Here is a 14,156-nt window from a genome sequence, read left to right as displayed (position 1 = left end):
CAAATGCTTTCTGGTTGTGGAAGTTTTGCCAATTGTACTGTTAACAGGATCGTATTATAGGATCAAGCAGGAGAGCTCCAAGAGGCACGTCTGTTTCACACATGCCGGCTGGTCACGCCTCTCTGGGCTTGATTCATCTTCTACCCATGTCAACAGTCTGGCCTGGTTAGCCCATGACTTTAAACAAGCATTGTTCACTCTCTGTACTTCTGACAAATATTCTGACTTCAATAGATGAGCTGTGCAGGACATCAGGCCTCTTTCCCATCCTTTCTTAGATTTCACTTGTCCATAAGCTAAGACTTGTGTTTGTTCCCAACATCCAGGCCATCCTGCTACTTCCGCTTTATCCATGCAGTTCAGTATCTTCATCTCCGCAACCTCTACCTCTTCATGCCCTTTCTTAGGATATGTAAGCATCTTGATTTTTCACGCAGGTTCCTTTTCCATCTGTGTAGTCTTGATATAATCATCCTGGAACGGAAATTACCATTTCGAGCTCCATTGCAAAGTGGCCCAACTTCCTTGAAATTGGCCTCTTGCAATGCTTGCTGCAAAATGAACGAGACATCTGGCATCATACTCCAGGATTTCTCTAGAAATTAAAGTTTGTGTTGCATCCATGGCAGAGGGTATGGGAGCACAGACATACAAACTCTCCTTAGATTTTTTCTCTCTCACCTTTTTCATGTGCTGATACCAAATGTTATTACCCAAGTGTGCTGTACTGTCTAGATATGTGTTTGTCCCTTCATTATCTTCCTCTGCATTTCTCTTGCTTCTCACTACTACCAAATCAGTGCTCATATGATAATCATGAAGTATATCAAGAAGAGTTCTCTCTCTGGGGAGAACCATAGGAGTCTCTACCTTAGTGGAAGCGAATAAATCAAGAGCAGTACTTGAAGTAGGCAGAATCATAGTGGTCCCTGTCTTAACAGTAATGTTAATGTAATGGGGAATGCTAAACAGAAGAATCAGAAAGACACTTAGGGCCTCTTTACGAGTTGTGCGGTATCCCAGTGATATTCCCGCCGGGATACCACCTGCGCTAATAGCGCTACCGCCAACGGATCCGGTGCTATTAGTGCTGGATCACGGGTTTGGCGGAACAGGAATTCCCCATTGGGCCCATTCGGCAATTCCCCATTGGGCCCATTCTGTCACATCTCACTACAACCACTGGTGGACCATGGTCGTCTTCAGAATGCTGGTGCCCTTACCTCTCAATATTGTGGTTCATTAGCTCATTCCAAGATCTGTAGAGCTGTAGAGCGCCGGGCTGGGTTTGCTAGGCTTCCTGTTCCAGCTTACAGCGTTGCTCCCCCTCCTGGCAGTCATGTGACTGTTTATAGACGACTGAAGCAGAATGTCCAGCGTGTCGCTACTCTGTTTAAAAACGCTCCGTAAGTTCGCAACTAGGAGAAAACATTGCCCATACCCTTGGTTACGGTCTGCTAATCTTTTCTTTCCCTCTTAGGTCTTTTCCTTCTGCGGTCACATCCACCTCCGGATATCGCAATATCCTTTCTACCGCCACAGCCTGCAGTGTATTCCCTCTAGTCTCTACTTGTGGTACTCACTTGATCCTTTTCACAGAGAATTCCGAATCAAGGTAGGAAATCTTCTCTATCTGAATTCCTGCCGCGTTTCCAGCAGAAGGAGTGGTTACTGTATCTCTAGTTAGTTCTATCCTAGGAAAGGACATGCCCCTCTTCGGAAAAGTCCGAACTCTCTACGACAAGATTCCAACGGTCTATCAATATCAGAGACTGAGTAGGTTCGGTGGGGAAGGGGAATTATTGTTAGTGATTAGGATTCCAACTCTTAAACCTTCCTTTCTACTGCATAGGCTATCCGTATCATTCAGAGGAACCATTCTGATATACATGCTGTTCATTTTCGACTGCTATTAGAACACTAGCGTTCCCGTTTCAGGTGCAGACCTTTACTTCCTCTCTTTATCTATCACCTTCTCCCTCTGACACTCTACTTACCAGATCTCTTGTCTTAACAGAGAAACGCCAGTCAGTCGAAATAGAAGAGGTCCAGTGTCCACTTCCGAAGATCCAGGTACCAGTGTTGTCAGCGCTCCCAAATCCAGTACAGGGTTTTTGCCCCAGAGGGTTTCCCTGGGGTTTTGCCTCTCTTTGTTCCTGTTTCAGTCAGGCGGAAAGCGGTAACGTTCACAAGGGGGTTTTCCTGACGTCCAGGGATTGCCTACTGTTCAGGTTAGAGGTTTTTCTGCATATCATTGTACACAGCTGTGATACATTCAGGAATTCCCCATTGGGCCCAATGGGGAATTTTCGGCGCAGCTACCATTGGCGGTATTCCCGTGTGGTAACTGCGCTGAAAATCAGCAAATTTGTGGCGGATTTACCCCCAGCAGATAGCTTGGAGTAAATCCTGCCAAACCCATGATTTGGCGGACCATTAAATGTGGCGGTCATAGCGTTACTGCTGCATTTAAGGGTTACCGCCAAACTCGTGATGACCCTGTTAGTATGGTGGCACATACATATATCATAAACCAACATATTAATTCCCACCGTTTGCGACATTCTGTACTTAGTTGAGCTTGCTCTTTCTCTAAAACCGTGCCACTTTCAACAGTTCTCATGTTTGCTGTACTCAATTAAGGAAGGAAAAACACTTTACTAAGGTAACTGTAATAAGTTTGGCAGCTGCAGTAGTTCCCCTACTATAGCCACAAGCAGCATTCTAATCACTGGGCCATTCTTAGGATCCAGTAGAAAAGTTTGGATGGCCCCATCTCTTCTAACAAGGGCCGGATAAGCTTGAAGAATAAACACAAAAATAGCAAGCACGATACGATGCACATTACTTTCGCAAAGAACCGTAAAATCAACCAAACAAATATTCTGTGAGAAACTAATCGGGGTACTGGTCACGCCTCTAATTATTAACCAAGTGTTGACATTTAAGTACAATCACGATATATCAACATTTCTCTAAGGTTCATTTTCAAAGATTCCTGTGGCTCAAGCAAAGAGTTGCACTCCTACTATAATATCTATAAAGAGTGTCCAAGTCACAGTCCAAATACAGTCTGCATTTATTTATCAGTAACTTTATCTTCCTTCTTTTTTGTTATCGATCGAGTCTGCACACTCTGAAATTCTTCTTCCTTTCTTGCTTCTGAATTGATCATTGGGGGTGCTGGGCCCTCACCGGTGTAAAGCTTCACGTCGTTCAGATGGATCCAAGCTCGCCTGGCTTGAATTTTCACTGCTCAGGGAGTAATGGTCACTACTACATGTAGTTCAATGAACCTTGGCTTGTGCCAATTCCTAGTGAAGTTTCTGATCAGCATGGCGTCGCCAGCAAAGAGCTTTGGAGCTGATAAAAGTTCAGAAAACCTGGTTGCTGAATGGTTTTCATCTGTGTTCTGAGAATGACCACCATGGCGTTTGAGTTGATCTGAAATGACAAAGATACTAGTGGTCATACATGTCAAATATTCATTTAATTTGTTTCTTAACATTTTTGCTGTACTCTGGTCATCACTTCTACTCCTCGATGGGGGAGTTGAAGGCATTCTCATTCACCTTCCTGTCACTAGTTCATGGGGTTTGAGATGGTGGTCCGAGCCAGGCTGATTCCCTGGAGCATACAAGGATAAGGGCAGGCTATATAGCCATCCCTTCTTCAGAGTTAGCTTGAGCTTGGTAATCCTTTCTTTAAGGAGGCTGTTGAGTCTCTCACATATTCCGTTCGCTTGTGAGTGATAAGCAGAAGAAAACATATGTTTAATGTTCAGTAACAGACTTATAAGTTCAAATACTTTGTTGCCAAAATGTGGCCCATTATCGGATCTCAGCACCTCACACACTCTCCATCTTGGCCAGACTTCACGTACAAAAAACTTTGCTGCACAAGTTGGAGCAGGGTGTGTACAAGGACTTGCTTCAATCCACCTGGAGAAGGGACACACCACCACTATCAGATACCTGTATCCATTGCATTCTTGTAGCATATCAACATAATCAATATGTAAATGCTGAAAAGGACCATTTGGTCAAGGAATTACTTCTGACATACGATGCAATTTACTAAATAAAATGCAATGTGTTCTAACAGGTTTGGTACAAACCAGTCTTCTGCAATTGTTGCAGCAAGACTCTCCCTAGTTACATGTGTAGGGTAGTTGTTACGCTCACCTGGTGTCTCCGGAGGCATTGGGGTATGGTTGCTGCCCTCCTGGGGGTGAGGTCACTCGGGTCTGACTTCGCCCTCTGTGCTTATGTGGTGACTGGTGGTAATAGGTGATGCTGCTCAGGACTGCTCCTGTTGATTAGTTTTAGCGAGCACTCGTCCTGCTGCTTCTGGCAGGGGTGCTTGTATGATCTGGACAGAGTTCCTTCACTGGTCCCTTGCACGTGGTAGTCCAGTCCTGCTGCGACTAAGCCACCATACCTCAGGTAAGTGTTCCTGTTTGCCTTTTTCTTTCCTCGTCTGTTTTTGTTGTATTGTAAAGTTTGTTGTCTTGTATTACTGTCAGTTTCATCTTTGATGTTTGCTCTTTTGCTTTCTTCCCTTGCAGGTGATGTTGCCAGCCCGGCAGAAGCTGCGGAGCTCGAGACGACATCCGGAGGGAATGAGGAATGAAGTTGCAGTGGTATATTAGCTGGTAAATTGTTAACTAGGGGGTGCGCGGGGTTCAAATATGGCGCGTCCCTAGGATGGATGTTCTAATCTTGTCTTTCTTCTTCTTCACAGGGTCCGAGTTCGTGGATGCAGAGTGCTGTGCTGCGGCGTCGGGATCAAGATCACTGGATGTCAGGAGATGAGTCTGCTGATGAAGCGATGAAGCACCGGTTTCCTCGAGGTGAGAATGCAGGGGAACGCCTTGCTTGAAAGGTAAGTAAACTGGTCCAAGCGGCGGTGAGTGTCACATTGCACACGAGTGCGCAGTAACGCGAGGCACCGGCCTTATGGATGGAGCAGTTTATATAGCTGAGCTTCTGAAGCCACGCCCACCAGGTTCAGCCTGCCTGCCACACCCTGCCACACCTGATGAGTCAGCACATGAAGACCAGGCCTAGGGAGCCACACCCGATGAGTCAGCACATGAGGATGTTCTCTGGAATAAAGGGCTTCAGCTCCTGGAAAGTTCTTGTAAAATAAAAGCACTCCTGCATTGAAATACAGTGTACCTGCTCACATCTCTATATGAGCCTGGTGCCAAAGGCGCCAGGACTGAGTCCAGAGAGGGCCCCTGTGTTTATAGGCCCCAAAGGGACATAAGTGAGTCAAGTGACCCAATGCCCCATCACCAGATGGTGAGGGTTTTGTGTTCTGGGGCCTGTGGCCATGACAGTAGTGCAGCTGTTCAAGCGCTACCCTTAAAGCTACTGGCATCACCGGTTTCCAGTGCTGTCCTGTCGCCATAATGCGTTTGTGGGGGATAAAGGACACCCCCTTCGTTTGCATAATTCCTGCTCTTCCTGTGGTGCACTGCCTTGATTCTCCATTAATTGCGTTCTCAGTAAATTATTAAATCCTTCATTCACTACCATAATCGTGACTACCTTTTTCTTAACATCTGGAGTATCAAAACTTGAAATATCTGCAACCCTTTTGTCTACTGCGGCTTTGTTTTGGCAAGAAATAAAGTCAGTTTGCTTAGTATGCATTGCGCATTTAACTATCGCTATAGCTGCGGGGAGTTGTAGTACCTTAATAAGCCTGTCCAATAAAGATGCAGGCTGCACTGGAGTGCCATCCGCTCAGAGGTAGCCCCTCCTTTTCTAACATGCTAATCCTGCATGCACGGTTGACATCACATAGGTGGAGTCACTGTACACCGTCACTTTCCTACTCTACGTGATTCGCGAGCATGACAATAAGCACTACCAATTATGCCGCTTGCACTGAAAAGTGAGACTGTAGTCTTGCACTTGCTACAATTTCAAACTCGCCAATTGCTCTATGTCGTACCACTGCAGCACCAGAATACCTTTCTGCACTTGTTTGATCAATTTTCAAAGAACCATCAATAGATATAGTTTCCCCTCCCTCTAATGCATTCTCCTTTACGCACGGTATATCATCATAAAACTCCATATAATTTGAACAGTCATGCACATGCTCACCCTCTGCCACTGGCTCAACTACAAATGTTGCAGGATTCACTATTTTACATCTGACAATTTTAATAACTGGATTTGATATTATTTCATACACAGAAGCTCTCTGGGATGTCAATGTACCCTTGGGTTTTTCTAAAATGGCAAACAAAGCATGTTCGACAAAAAAGCGTCATAGAGGAGCCCATTACAATACTTGTAGATTTCTCAATTGTGAGCGTGGCGGCGGCTGCCAATGATTGTTCGCAAGAAACGTGTCTTTTCATAACTGGATCTAAAATCCCACTGTAATATGCCAGAGGCTTATATCCCAAAGTGGCCCGCTGTGTAAGCACTGCTGGCATGACTGCCCCATTTGTGTGCGAAAACAAGATAAATTCCTCGGCATAATTGTGAATTCCGAAAATAGGAGCTGTACAAATTGCTTTCTTCAACTCTTAAAATCCTCGCTCCATTTCTTCAGTCCATTCTTTTTTCTCCTTGTTCGCCTGTGCTTTTTTTAAAGTGTGCAAAAGAGGCCTTGTGTATGAAATATAGTCAAACACCCAGCCTCTCACATAATTACATAGTCCCAAGAACGGTTGCATCTGCTTCACTGTGTGCGTTTTTGCAGTGTTCATGATCGTCTCAGCTCTTTCAGGTGTTACCCTCTTGCCCCCATGTGAGATCAACTGACCTATGTACAACACCTCTTCCTGACAATACTGTAACTTTCCCTTGTTCACCTTATATCCCTTGTCTTCTAGATTAGTCATTAACTGATTCGAGTCTTGCCTGCAATCATCTTCTGTAGTGCTACAAATTAAAATGTCATCTACATACTGTATCAATGTACTCTTCAAATCAACATTGCCTAGGTCCATCTGTAGGACTCTGTTAAAGTTCAATGGGGACACAAAGTGCCCTTGGGACAACCAAGTGTGTTTCTGATGGATTTGGTGGAATGTAAATGAAGTTAAGTCTTGTGAGTCCTTGTGCAACGGGATTGAGAAAAACGTTTTTTCAAATCGATCACTGTGAAATATCGCGCTTCTACTGGGATACTGCATATTATCATTGCAGGATTAGGAACTAAAGGAAACTCTGTCTCTACAATCTGGTTAATGGGTATCATATCTTGTATGAATCTCCATGATCCTCCCTTTGATTTTTTCACAGGGTACACCGCAGTGTTACACAATGATTCTGACGGTACCAGAATACCTTGTCCCATCAGTGCTGAAATAGTCTAGAAAATACCCTTGTCCGCCTTTCGAGACATTGGATACTGTCTCGCTCGAGCTATAATTGCTTGTGGGTTCAGCTTTATCTTAACCTCCCTATTCCCTTCAATAGGCCTACATCATAAGGGCCTGTAGACCATAAGGTGCTTGCCACTTTCTCCACGTCTTCGTCAAAAAATGCTGGGTGTTGCCGCATTATCGCCATGCACTGTGGGATCTCTTTTCTCTATTCTAATCCAATATGTAATGCTCATAAAGAACAATACTGCATCATCTGATGGATCATCTCTAAACATGTCATCATCAGTGATGTCAGTCAACTTATACCCTTCTTCAATAGCTATCACTGTTTTCCACGGCCTACCCTCGTCATCTGCTCCTTCAAGCATTGCCATTTCTCCTCGTACTATGGCTGCATCTAATTTTAGAGGGATTGTCTGTCCCCCCTCTTCGTCCAGAGGTATCTCTGGCCCAAACACAAATTCATCAGGTATTCTTATAATCTTTCCCACTGAGCCAGGAACCCATGTTAACAGAATGCTCACCCCATAAAGAAAAACCTCAGGCTCCACTGGTACACCCCGCAGAGCCATTTGCCCTGTAAATGCCAATATAAATTCAGCCACATTAATATAATGTATCCCAGGAGTGGAACACACTATGCCTTTGTCAGTAAAAGACATCATCATATTAAGCTTTGTCATTAAGTCTCTTCCCAAAATGTCAATTGGTGTCTGCCGTGAATATAACAATGAAACAGACATGTCACACTCTCCTATAGAGATTGGCAATTGATCAATAAAATGACCCTTAAGCATTCATGGCAATTCCTGATATTGGATATTTTCCCTCTTTTATACGTGAATGAATAGCCCCAGTGTCTACTAAAAACAAAAAAGCTTTCCCTCCTATAGTCACATCAACCCTTGGTTCCTCTGGGGGGGGGGGTCAGATGTCACTGATAGTACTGAACACATCAAGTCGCCCTGTGAGCTGTCCTATTACGGATATATACATACCGGTGTACCTGTGAAAGGATTCCCTCCCACCACAGTGGCACCCCCTATTCTAGGTGTAAATAGCTGTCCTGTGTTTGCTTTCTGCTGCATCTGCATCGGGGCATCCTGCGATTACCTTTGGGTGGATTCAATAGTGCTTGCTGTGATTGCTGTGGCTGCTGTGCCTGTTGCATTTGTGGCGTCTGTGTCTGATACATCTAGCTTGTGAGCTACATGCTGGAGGGTAAGCCTCTTGAAAATGGGCGGTTCTCTACATACCATTTACTCCCGCATGTGCGTGCAATGTGCCCTGTCATCCCGCATGTCCAACATATTGGAGGAGCCCGTCTGACTAGTCCCCCTTGGTTGAACCCTCCTTGCATATTCTGATTCTCATTCTTGATATTCTGAAACCCACCTTGGTTGTTTTGGAATCCACCCCTTCCTCTATACCCCATGCCTCTACCTCGTGGTACAAACCCATTCCCTCATTGGTCCATTGGGCGCTAATTATTTGCCTGCCATTTCCCCGTTGCTTGCTGTAGTCCCTGCCCTTCTCCGCTTGTCAATACCACCCCTTATATGGCATATTTTGACCATTTATTCTGAACTAGTTTAGCTTCCTCGAGTTTCCTAACCTCTTTTATCTTCTTGTTTTTCTCCTGCAACAGCCGACAGTGATGCACTATTGTCAACTGTATTTCTGCCCATGGTTTTGTTTCAATTTACACTTGCTTTTTCATTTGACTCTGTACTTGCTCTGGCAACCCCTGACACAGTTCCCTCGTTTCAAGAGTCCAAGTCTCTTGAATATCCTAAATGTAAGCAAGAAGATCCTCGTCTCTTTCATTTTACGTGTCATGATTGCACCCATGTCTGACGTGTTAGGATACAGTACCCTGAGACCTCTCCAGACATCTGCTCTACAATTATTAAACGGAGCTCCAACGTGCGCTGTGTTCTGCGCTATAACACTCGAGTAGCATGCTCTCTTCCATATGTCATCAGCTCTTTCCCCAGGAATGGCTGCTAGGAGACCCTTAATGTCCCCTATTGCCAAAATGTTTCCTCCTGTCATGTTTTCTAATTCATAAATCCATGTTCCCGCACCTGCTGTTAAACTAAGGAGTTTGCACCTTTAATTATCCTTATCCATCTCTGGTCATGGAATATATTGTGGTCTTGCTCCTCCTTTTTCCAATAAGGGAAACTTTGTTAAACCCTAACCCGCAATTGGCTCCCATTGTCTGCCTATCCACAGTAGGGACAATGGTTATAGGCCGCCTCCTTCCTGGCATGATCTTAACTTGCTTACGTATGGCGGTGATTCTCTCTTCCGATCTATGCGATCGTCCTTTGGGATGTTCTGGATATGCTATAGGATATAGTGTTCTATCCCTTGGTTGCTCTAGATTGGACCATCTTACATCCTTGTCTGCCTGCAGGCTTCCTTTGGGAGCGCACGCACCTCCTCCCTCTTCTCCACGGAAGGATTCTCTTTCCTCATCTGACATATCTAGTCCCCAATAAGTGTGGCTCTCCTCCCCTTCGCCCTTATCTAAGGTCAGTCTACTTAAGGACAAGGCTCTATGCTCAAGGCTGAACAGATTTTCCTCTTTGCTCCGTGGTTGGAAGACCAGGGTTTGATCTCGGCATCCTGATTTACTACCTTCACATAATTCTTGATAAGCTTTATCAATCCTATCTCTGATGTTTCCTATATCAAAGTTCTCTTCCAAAGTTACACCAGATGGCCCTGACGTTGCTCCCTGTAATGGGATGAACTCCTCTATACTGCCTCATGTTATAGCTGGACTTGGTTCCATCAGCTCCTTTTGAATACGATCAATATCGCACTCCCACTGTCTTCTCTTTCGTTCCAATTCTTCATCTAATTCTGTTTGCTGTTTTGCATCCCATCTAACTCTTTCCTCCTCCTGTGTTATTTCTTCTCTCCTTGCCCCAGCTCTCCTTTCTTCCTCTTCTTTTTGTATCTGTATTTTTTTGTCCTTTAATTTCTGCACTTCCTCCTCTTCTCTTTTCCTCTCTTGCCTATTCTGTTCTTCTATTGCTCTCTGTTATCATACCTCCTTTGTTCCTCTGCCCTTTCCTCTTTCTTTTGTTGCTCTTCCTGATACATCAGTTCTCGTCTCTGTCTGCACTTTCTTATGCATTTGTCTTCCTTCAACTTTTTTTCTTGGTACCTGTCTTTTCTATCTTGTTCATCCTTGCCTTCTTTTTGCCTTACTTCCTCAATGCTTTTCCCATCTAGCTTGAGTAATATCTGTACTCCCATCCATTCGTTCTGTAGGAGCGTTACCTCGTCAGCTTTATCCTATTCTCTCTACCACCTCTTAATCTCTCTTTTTATCTCTGTCGATATATTCGATTGCTTTCTCTTCTCTTCTTTGTCTTGTGTGACCTTAAAGATATCTTCTCTTTTTCTATTGTCATCTGGGCTATCGTCACTACTATAAGCAGGCAGTTCGAATATTGGATTACTATACCTCGTTGCCACTTTCAGTTCTCTTACGGGATACAACCCTTCATCTTCCGTACTAACGCCTTTCACTTCAGCTGAGGTAAGGGGAGCAGAAGGCTCGACACCCTCCTCCTTACACTGATTAAGTATTCACTCCTCAGGTGGCAGATCCTCTCTCTTTTCCTGGTACATTTTCCAGAGCTCTAAAATAGCTAACCTGTTCTCTAATTTCTTTCCCATGTATGCAGCGTGCAAATATGCGGTCATGTGTTGCAATAATGCTTTGAACAGTGATCCCCTTGTGGCGATGGCATGAAGATCTTATCTGCCGTGCCTTTCACCCATTCCGCACTATACTGTTTGAGCTTGGACATGTGTTTTGGCAATGTCTTACATAAATGCATCAGTGGAGTAATGTTTTCCATTGTGACAAGTCTCAATTGACTGTCAATACTTACCAGCGTTTACAAAATACCTTTATAAAAACAACAAATATGAGCGTGCTCCAACAATCACTGCTCAAAACCTTTATCTCTCCAATTTTTTCTGTCTTCTTCTGAATCGGTACTGATTGCTTCCTAGATAGACAGTACAACTTTTTAACCTCGTCTCAATTCTCATACAACAGCTTGTGTCGCTTCTCGACACCTTAATTTTGACACAAATACACAAACAGACAGACAAGTCGACTCATTACATAAACATTAATGATAATTCTTAATCTCTACCCCTAATAATACCCTGATTTACAGAGTTTAGATTGTTATATCATGGGAACTGTCCTGCACGTAGTCTAAATTACTCCAACTGGAGTGTAAAACAATCACTTCTAAAACCCCTTGGCTTAGGACTCTTAGGCCTTCTCTTCATTCACTTTATATGCAAAAGAAATCTCCCGTTACCCCTGTTACTTTTTCCGTTACTTTCCTATTACTTTCTGAACTATCACAATCCCATTCCCTCAGTTTGCCATTTCCCTTAGTCTACTCACCATTTGCTTGTTCGGCTCGAAGCCTTCGGTATCGACTTCCTCCTCCAATTGACCACTTTTGCCTTCCGTCCGCAAAGCACCAGTGGAAACCAGGTAGGGATTTCGTCAAAGAGTGACCCTGCCCACCGTCTCGATTCTACTTGCAAGTTTTCTATATCGGCCACTCTCCACAGGAAACACTGTGATATTCCGGCTAGATGGCGATGGATGTTCGATCATCCGAAACTCTGGAGTCTTGCAGGTCGATGGGTCTTATTTCCAACCATCTCACATGCTACCACTGAACCCCTGTGGTCCTTTAATTGAGGTAACACATTGTACGATGGAGGGGATGCAGAATAACTCTTACACCAAATAACAAGATCGACTCAAGAAGTTGGCAAAATGTCTTTCTTGGCTGTTTTATTTTCAATTGTCTAAAACAGGGAGTTACAATAGACATCAACGGACGTCGCACAGCATAGTCTCAACGCATTTCATTAAAACGCATTCTTACATAGCAAAAATGTTTCATACGTGACGCCACACTACGTGGCAAACTAAGAAAACCTATGAGGGATTGTGGTTGGCTTAAGGGGAACATCTAAGTATAGTTTCCTTAGGGGATCGGGTTGTGATTGGGTCTCTATAGTCAGGTGAATAACTTATGCCCACCCCTAGTGCAAGTCATCTTTGACAGTTATTAGGTGCACAGTACATCATTGGCTCTCAGACTATAGGGCCCTTTGTTACATGGCCTTGTAAAATGGGTTGGCAAGCGTGTACCCTTCCAGAACATTCTATTCACTAGCAGCACTTAAGCTGGTACCCCAGGTGTCAGTGAGTTGAATTGACCGTGCCTCCACACCAATTTGCCCCATATCTCTCATCGTTCATGCCATCTGCCTTTCAGATTGTCTTTCAACTCAGCCTTATAGTTGCTTCTTGCTCCTGGGAATATAAGGGAGTATAGGTACATCCTTATCGTAGCTCAGGTCTGCACATCCACTCCTATTTTCATCCTCAGCTCATGTGACAGGAGACCGTGAATCGGCCCATTTTATAGCATTTAATTGTTTTAAATAAAGAAACTTGGCACTCATGATGTTCTCTCTTTGCAACTTTACAAGGGATGGCTCACCGTCTCACATTCACTGATCTTCAAGGACTGATAACCAGTTTTGGCTGCTCCGGCCTTTTGACATCAGGCCATATAGCCTTCTTCGACTTACTTCGAGCTCCAGCTAATTCCTAGCTGCGACACACGCTTAGCTATCCATCCTTCTTTCTCCATGGCTTTGGGCTTACTAAAATTGTAACATCGAACATCCAGATTCTATATAATGGCGGCACTGCCTGCAGTCTAATGCATTACAACATCTGTACAGTTTATACAACGACTTGCATTTTCTTCAGTGCTTCTTCAAACCTGCAATCTTCAATCCGCATATGAAAGTTTACTCGATTCCTATGCTTTGTCATCAGGTTCTATAAGGTCTCTGTATCTTCTTCTTCTTCAACCATTCTTCTCAGTGCATCACGCTTACTTCTTGTGACGTCACCAACTTCCTTTCCTCTTATTTTCATATTCCTTCAGGGACCTCCTCTACGAGACTGTCAGTTCTCCGGTGATACATCAGATAGGGTTTTCTTAGCGGATAGCTTGTCTCAAAGATACTTCTTGGAATAGTCACAGTTATTGGTGTTGTGCACGTCACAACTTCTGGTTTCCAGCATACAGGTAGCATGGGGGCGGGACTTCCTGTAGAGGCATTTGGCTCCTTCTCTACAGACTGTTTTTGGAAAAGAGGCTTTGGCAGGTCTTGAAACTTTTGCTTTGAACTGTATCCTCATGGCGGAGAAGCCAGAGTGTGTGTGAAACTCGAGTGTGCCGCCTTGCCCCATGCTGAAAACGTGGGGAAGGGAAGCCAACTTCTCAAATAGCCTGACATATTGTTTCTTGAGCACTTTTCTTTTTGCATACACAATTGTCCCATGCACTTTTGTATTTAGAAGTAAGGATTGGCAATAGGTTTATTAGCATAGGCCCTTTTATTTTGACAGTGACTTGACTAGGCATGTGTTATTATTAATTGATGGTCGTAGCTTGCTCCCATCCTTAGATTTAGGTTAGATAAGCGTTCAACCAACCATTGAAGTTCATATGTGATTGCTTGTGTCTGTCTTCACTGTTTGATACCATGCCTTCCTTACAGTAGTTAGTAGCTTCATTTTGTCCTGGCAGGAGAGTACACCAGGGCAGAGCATCTTGTAGTAGTATACCTGGCAGGTGAGTGGATCGGGTGGAAATCATTTAAGTACTGTGGTGTGGTTAAAAGTCTCAAAGAAGGAGTGGCAGAACCACTAACA

The sequence above is a fragment of the Ambystoma mexicanum genome, chromosome 2q, assembly GCF_040938575.1.
Source record: "Ambystoma mexicanum isolate Mex_15411 chromosome 2q, UKY_AmexF1_1, whole genome shotgun sequence".
In the NCBI taxonomy this organism is placed as follows: domain Eukaryota; kingdom Metazoa; phylum Chordata; class Amphibia; order Caudata; family Ambystomatidae; genus Ambystoma; species Ambystoma mexicanum.
Note: the sequence above shows the minus strand (reverse complement) of the source record.